The sequence below is a fragment of the Temnothorax americanus genome, unplaced genomic scaffold (genome assembly GCF_048541705.1).
Source record: "Temnothorax americanus isolate GAGA-0224 unplaced genomic scaffold, ASM4854170v1 Scaffold26, whole genome shotgun sequence".
Taxonomy (NCBI): domain Eukaryota; kingdom Metazoa; phylum Arthropoda; class Insecta; order Hymenoptera; family Formicidae; genus Temnothorax; species Temnothorax americanus.
Window position 1 is genome coordinate 1,826,206 of NW_027509401.1, and position 8,105 is coordinate 1,834,310.

General features: G+C 38.9%; 1 long non-coding RNA gene across 1 annotated transcript; it reads right to left on the minus strand.

Moving 5' to 3' along the window:
- Positions 1-5,138: 5,138 nt before the first annotated feature.
- On the minus strand, positions 5,139-6,544 carry LOC143899246 (uncharacterized). Its single transcript, XR_013257438.1, has 3 exons — positions 6,378-6,544; positions 5,989-6,156; positions 5,139-5,885 (listed from the first exon to the last, which is right to left on the minus strand). It is a non-coding gene; the product is annotated as an uncharacterized LOC143899246 (long non-coding RNA).
- Between the last annotated feature and the right edge of the window lie 1,561 nt (positions 6,545-8,105).

The window sequence follows — 8,105 nt, forward strand, 5'->3', positions numbered from 1 at the left end:
ATTGGAAAACTGTGCGAACAGATGGTCTCGACGATTACGTTACGTTTATTTTTATTTAAGAACTTAGAGGTTGGATTAAAATTTTTATGAGATATTATAAAGCTAGATGATAATGAAATTTTTATTGAAAGATATAACACGGACGAATAAATAGATACTATAAGTAAAATATTAATTAATGTATTTTCTCATTTAATTGATAGCTCTAATTAGTAGTCTAGTGGTATGATTTTCTTAATAACAAAGAGCTGTACGCACAAGCTCTAAACACGGCTCTCTGCATCGCTGATGCATTTAGGCTAATGACACTAGCTAAATGCAACTCCGGTGGATTATGAATGTTAACTCGAATCCTTTTGCACAGTTAAGCCTCGACTATGATTAGGATCAAGCTCTTGCATTCACAGTATTTTGGGGCACGTTTATATATAGATTACGCCAGACCCCTACTTGATGTTCCATAATCTATAGACATTCTTATTTGTTAATTCAAAATTTAAAGCTGATACTTCCATTGCAAGAAGCATATCAGAAATTCGTTGTTAATTTGTGCTAATAAATATTTTATATTTTTTTTATATAACAAATATTTTTAATATATAATAGATTTTTATATATTGCGCGTGCACTTGGCAATTTTTAAATTTTTTTAAAAAGGTAATATTTTAATGATATTTGAACGACTTTAACGTGAGTTGTCTGACTATAATCGATTGAGCACAACTGCTTCCTGTACGCTTTGCATATTTTTATCTAATATTTATAAAAAGATTATATATATTTCCATGTTGTCAAGTGTTATTCTGTGCATTGAAAAATGTATACGTTTTCTAATGCGAATACTGTAAAAGAGTTTCCAAGAACAGAAGTGCAGTGGAAACGAACAGACCTATTATTTTGGCCAATCGCGTGTTTTCGTTATCGCGCGCGTAGTATATTCGTATTCGGCAAGTACGCCGCGCCGTGCGAAGGAATGTATGGGATGGCGGTGGGGACTGGGGGGGGAGGAGTGGGGACAGTTCCCATTTCCCATCTGGACATTGCGCGATACGGCTGCGATGTCGCGACGCGGCGTAGATCCTTTGATCAGCTTCGATCGGTGTGTAATGTCGACCCACGATCGAGACGACTTTACATCGGAGGTGTCGAGTATTGTGCCTCGCCTCCTCTGTCCTGTAAGTACGCAAGGCTTCGTTTCGTTTGACGCGAGTAATCGCGCTCGTGAATGCGACCGCCGCGCCGTTTTTTGCAATCGTTAACCTGACTCGCGACTCCGGACTCGCCTCGCGTCTCGCGTCGTCATCGTGTCGCGCGGTTTCAGAATGAAATTGTCGTCGATTTCGGAACACGGATAAGGGACACGAGCGGATGCTAAATCGAGTAAAGGGCGTCGAGCAGATAGTATAGCTTCGTTCGTAGCATGTTCGACGTAATTCTTCCGTCGTCCGTCGTCGTGTAATTAAGTAAGCGCCACGTCGCGAGATTAATACCGGGAGTGCCGTGCAAAGTATCGCGCGATCATGAGCGACGATATCGTCGATTTTCGCTCGTGAATGTCGCGAGTGAGTGCGTCGACGGAGATGCGACATCGGTGAAGGACCACGGAGAGGAGGAGGGGGCCTGAGAGTCATCGGGCAACGGCGGAACGATCGTAAGGTCAGTAATATTCGTTTATTATTTTGCTGTCCTGTGGCGGATTCCGCCATTGCAGTTTCTAAAGCGCGACGTTATTTGCCCTTACATTATACTCGAATAATTAATTCATTACTCGTACAATACAAATATCGATTATCTTGGACACCGCAATGTTTAAAATGTTTTAATGTAAAAATATTTGTATGTTTCAGATAAGTTATCTGATCAACGTAGTACTACAACTCCGCTGTTGCGCATCGGCCGGTGAGTGATTTTTTTATTTTAATGTCAAGGCAACAATATTATTCCACATTCAAGAAATTCATAGAAAAGGGAAGATCGAAAGAGTATCTGCGTCGCAAAATACTTTAAGCTCGCGCATTCACCTGCCGAGTGCGACCGTGCTTCATCCATATTCAGCGATTGCCGAGGAAACGAGTGGAAAGAACGGATGCTGCGGCGGCGAAGGCGAGCGTTACTCGTTCACGATACTTTCCTCAAAGTGCGCCGCGTATGATCTATATTCCATTCCGCGACCCATTCGGAATGCCGTCTGCGTTCTCTTTCTTTGTTCTCTCTTTTTTTTTTTTTTTTTTTAATCTGCTTTTACTCACACCGTACAGTTCCGGTTTCCTTCAATGCGTGCTGCGTTCCACGTAGTCGACCAGATATTTCTTTCTTTTCCGCTAACGTCGATGGTCATTTTTTTTTTTTCGATATCGCACACATCTTTAATTCGTAATCATGCCTTCCGTTGTGTCGTTATTCGTCAGACGAGCAATCGAGAGATCGAGATCGATGTTAACGGAATATACGCGAGGTATATCCTTTGCGGAGAGATATTAAAACAACATTTACGCGTGTTTCTGAAGCCCGTCATATAGGTGCTATGTCGCGTGAAATATCGATGTCAATTCTTCAAATTTTAACGTCAGAGTATCTTCGGAAGAAAACAATTTTACACTCGAGACTGTTGCAATAAGAAAACTTCGAGCCGGTTGGGAATTTATGGGTTATTATAGCTCAGATATTTGTCTTTGAACGACAGAAATGGACATCCCAAGTATCCTCGAAATGAATACGATCTATTTTCCATTTTGTGCTTCTTTTGGCGCAGAGTTCCAACTTCGTTACGCGGCATCTTCACGTCTTGCTTTAATTGCTGTTATTAATTTTCTTTATCGCCACCGAAGATTTATCTCGCGATTATTTTCGAAATTGTAATAACAAAAGGTTTATATCAGACAATTCCGGAGCATGGTTATCCTATGTACAAGCATATAGCCGGTAGTCCGAAATTAAAACGAGCAGGCCGGAGGCAAATATTTGCTCCTAAAATATGCGTTCCTTAATTCGCTACAGCCTATAATTTCCTTTCCGAAATATATATGAAAGATTACTTCATCACGTTATATACATTGATCGATTATACAAATATTCGTACAAAATTTCCAATTTATAAGATTGTATCGCGTTATATTTCTCAGTTTCTTAAACTGAGTCGGAGGTAATAAATATCTGTATAATTTAGCGTTCCTTTAATTTTACGCGCTTGAAAAATTCTAATTTCAAATCCGTCAAAGAGCATTATTAAATCATTTTCCAGTAATGGTGAGACTTGCAAGAGTGTGCTGGTAATACACGGATGAAAGGAAAATCTATGCGATATGCGTAGGGAGGGAAGGATAGGGGGGAAAACTTGATGGTGAAGCCGACGGGATATAGATAGATCGTGTCTGCTTTTGAGGATGCTTGCAACATCTCAGACGACTTTATTCGTTCTTGCGCGACTTAGAGGTATTTTCGTCTTTTCACGTTTGTCGTTTGATCGCTGAATATGGATGAGGAGGATGGAATTCGGATGTGAAGTATACTTGTATGCCAGCCATCAGCAAAAGGCAAATAAGTTCGAAGCGCGAATAACGCGCTTGATTGTATCGATATACGCGTCGCCTTATAGGTACGCAAAGCTCGTTATTTCTTTAGAAAAATATAGAGGCTAAAAAATGTCTTTCAGAGGATATTAGATGTTCTTCAACGTCTCATCGAATAATACTCCTTTTGCAACCAATATCGACGCGACATACGTTTTAATATTTAACATTTAAAAGTTACTTCCCATTAAAATCAATATATTGAAATATATAAGCGATTTTTAAAAAAGAATCTTATACATATATAAATACTCTGATTATACAAAATAGTATAAAAAGATACTTAGGAATTGTACCAAGACAAATTTTCAGTATTCAAATTTAGCAACACGAGATATTGCGAAACGTATATGTTTCCTCAGAATCGATGGGATGAAGTGCGCCGTCATTATGCTGTTCAGTTCGCATTATGCGCACCGTGCTGTTTTAATAGTGCGCGTATCCTCTCTCTGAGCGCATATTTGAAGACGCATATACAGGTGACCGGATTTGACCGGATTGAACATGACCGCGTGCGAAAAGTTTGGATCGGAGACATACAATCGGTTTAGCGACGGAAGCGCTGAAATAGCAATCCCCGTGCATCGCCTCGGGGATTTTCGAGTCCGCTCTCCAAAACTCCAAATCAGAGTGGCGCTGCCTCGAAAGCGATTGGACAGCGAAACTCCCCGGTGAGCTTCGGTCCGGCGTATAACCGCGGATTAACCCCGTAATGCATCTCGTGCCTTAACTTTACATACTAACTCGCAATACAACGCGTGTAAACTCGGCCCGGCTGTCCGGTCCACGCGCGTCGACGACGGGTAAAGTCCACCGCGCGCGAATTTACATAACACAGGTAAAGCGTATGGACCGATGATACGATCCGGTATCAGCTTCGCGAGAGTAATATGGCAGCGCGCGTATCAATGGTTCGATGCGTGTAAACTTGTTCCGACTATCCAGCTTCCGCGTGATGGATGGAGGCCATCGCATACAAATTTATATTAGCCGCGAGCATGGTCAACTCGATCAATGGAAACTTCGGCATGAGTTTCGCAAGAACAAAATATCGACTTATATCGGCCGCTGCAACGATTGGTATTTCTGTGCTGTTCTCGTGTCCACTACGTGTATAACGAGCCTAACACGTGGTTTATATTAGTTTGGGAATATTACAATATGACCTCAAGATAAATAATGTGTTGCAAACACAGTACAGCAGAGAAGGCTTATTTAGCTGGAGCAAATTTCAGTATGCCTGATTGAGGCAAGTTCCGATAGTTCAAATTAATATCAGCCCTTTCACGAATCAGAAGTTTCAATAACGATACTAAACGCATACAGCGGACCAATATAGACAAAAGCATTAATTAGTTTGCTTAATTTAGAGAGAACAAAGAGTTAATATTTAAATATTAATTAATATTTAATTGGAGCCGTAAAAAAGAACTAAATGGAAGAGTATATACATATATGTTTATATATATCTATATATATATACATTTTTTGAAAAATAAAAATTGATATATATATATTATATAATATGTATATTATAAACTATAAAGCAACATGTGATAAATTAAATTTTCGAAACAAAAGAAAATAAATTTCTTATTATGTAGGCTGTAGGCTTTATAAAATTTTGAATTTTACGTTTATATTTCACGTAAGAGAGCCAATTTATTGTATAATTGTTGTGCACATTGCAGCAACTTGCGCATCACGACAGTGCATAGTGTGCCGTAGTTTTAAAATGAACATCATGTTAAGTCACATGAAATATTGTGTCGTTACATGGCGCTATCGCGTCTTCAGATATTTGTATAACTGTGAAGTTATTTTATAATGAAGGTACATATTTAGGGCCAAAGCACATAACATGGCGTAGCGATATACGATGGTCGTAGTCCCCGACCTGAAGATCAGGATACGCCGAAGCTTGTGCGGCGTTACTTACGTCCACGACTACGACTGTCATATGTGCTTTGGCCCTTAGAGATTCTAAAGTCCATCTATACTCTCGTTTCTGTTGATAATTCAAGAGAAATCCGTTTTGAGATATGATACGAGCCAACAGAGATGATCTTGAGAATCATTCATTTCCCTTCTATTCTTTATGTTAGGTATTTAATAAAACATTCTTTTCAGTATAAACTTTTATGTAAATTTAGAAGAGCTTTTTTTTCCCCTCAAGTTTCTCTCATAGTCACATAATATTCGCGTAATTTATATAGGACAGAATAAATACAAATTGTTGTCTTAGAACAGGCCTGCTGCTTTTTTGCACTATTTCTAGGCTCGCAATTGTCTGGGAGGTAGAAATAATGCGCTTATCTACACCGAGAACGGAATTTATTAATGCTTCCCATTGTGCAATATATAAATTTATGTATAATTGTAAAATAAAAAGTAAAATAAAAATTAATTGTATACTAACCTTTATTAGAGGTGAAGCTCGGACTTAATAGAACATCATTATCTTCATAATCTCGTTCATTACTTTCAATATATACTGGGTCGTCTTCTTCTTCTTCTTCTGTTTGATAATTCCTAGACCCACCGGGTCTAATGTAGCCAGAACTAACAACTGGTGGTGGATCTAAAACTAATGAAACAATGTAACTATTATATATATTATTTATACCATTTTCAGATAGATAGGCTGTGTTCAGCGAAACAAAAGCAGCTCACTGAGTGCTCACTAAGCTGCTTTTCTGCTGAACGTAGCCATAGATATCCAAAATATAGATATACTCAGTTATAAACCCAAGATAGCCACTTATAAATTTTTTGTGTAAATCTTAGTTCAACAAAAATTATACTTACGAAAATCTTTCTTTTCTACATTGTAGTGATTGTTTGATGCAGTATTTTCTATTGTCTTTGTACTCTGTCTCTTATCATCATATGATCTGTCATCAAAACCTGAAAATCATACAACAATACGTTACTGAAACATTATTCTATTATTTTTTAGTGTATTAATATATATATATATAATGTCTCGATTTTTTAGCAACAAATGAGCAACAAATAAAAATATTAGTTAGAATTGGTTCTGCTCAATTTGTTCCGCTAACTTATAAGACGTCGGGAGAACGATGTACAAAAAGGAGAATGGTGAACGATTAAAATAGGAGTGCAGGATGCGCACAAAAGAGAATGTAGGTTTTTCTATCGGGGAGAGAAAATCCAATATTAAACCTGCAACGTGCTCCGATACGCGCGGCCGATACACTTTAGACTCAGCTATCGCTTCACGTGTTATTGCATAAACATCCCGTTACCGTTGCTACTCAAATTTTAATTATCATCGACGTGCCGTTACTTGCGCCCCTTAGTTCCCCACGCCACACTCGCAATCCTGTCTGTGTGGCACACGGGGAAAGGGAGTCGCAATAAATCGATAACCGTTCCAATAACGATTGACAACGCGACCACGGCCGCGTGACACGCATTGGCCCCGATTTAAATGACAAAGGGGATTAATCGTCGGAGTTTTTATCACATCCCTGGCAAACCCGACACCCCGCGTACCCCGTTTGCAGTTTGCTCGACTACCATTACTTCGTCGGGCCGAGACCTTTTTCATTTTCACCCGGGGGGATCGGCTCGTCGCCCAGTCCTCCGATTTTCACGGTTTCCTTCGCAATGCTCCCGCCGCTCCCGCGTTTGTTTTTTCGGATTCTCCTTCACCGTGCGACAGACGCGTCTCCGTTGTTTTTCGTCGCGTTTCTCCGCTCTTTTTTATCGTTCCGCTTTTGACGAACTCTCGCAAATAGCCCGTCGTCGTCGATGCCGTCGTGGCCAATCGATCGCGGTTCAAGTGACAAACGTGTCCGGCCCTATCGATGTCGGTTCGCTGCTTTTTCGCGATCGATCATTCCCTGGCTGTCATGAAGTTTAACAGGAAACAATGTTTACACGATGACCATCAATGATCAAACGTTTTAGGGAATATTTCTTTACCATACGACATACGACATTGCTTACGACGTCTCTTAAGAAATTGACGTTATTGTATTATACGATATAATAAGATCAAAATATGAAAATCCGATGTGTTTTCTTTTCGTAGGTTCGTTAATACGTAGTTTCTCACGCTTTTTAAATAATTTTATGTAAACAATTAATTTTGTAATTATTATCCATTAATAATTTATCTGTTTTTATAACATCAATAAATCGTGCATAGCGTATATTGATTGAAATTCTTTGTATAAATAAATTCGATAAATTTTCTAAATTCTCTGTAGCAGAAATACAACAAATATATACTTGCATATTATTGTGCTGCAAACTTTGTTGTTATCCACGAACTTGCAACATCGTAGCAATCTGTTAAACTCTGTAAATCCGCGTACATCAGAATTTTCTCAACTCCACCCTTTTCGTGTATAAGAATTCTATCTCGTTAATTGTCTCTCTGTGATTCTTAATCTTTGTTTTCGATTTTCATTATTCAGCAATTGCAAGAAAAGGCATTGACGTAACAATATCAACATGTGTTGCATGATTAATATCATTTACATATCACAATAATAATCAAGGCGT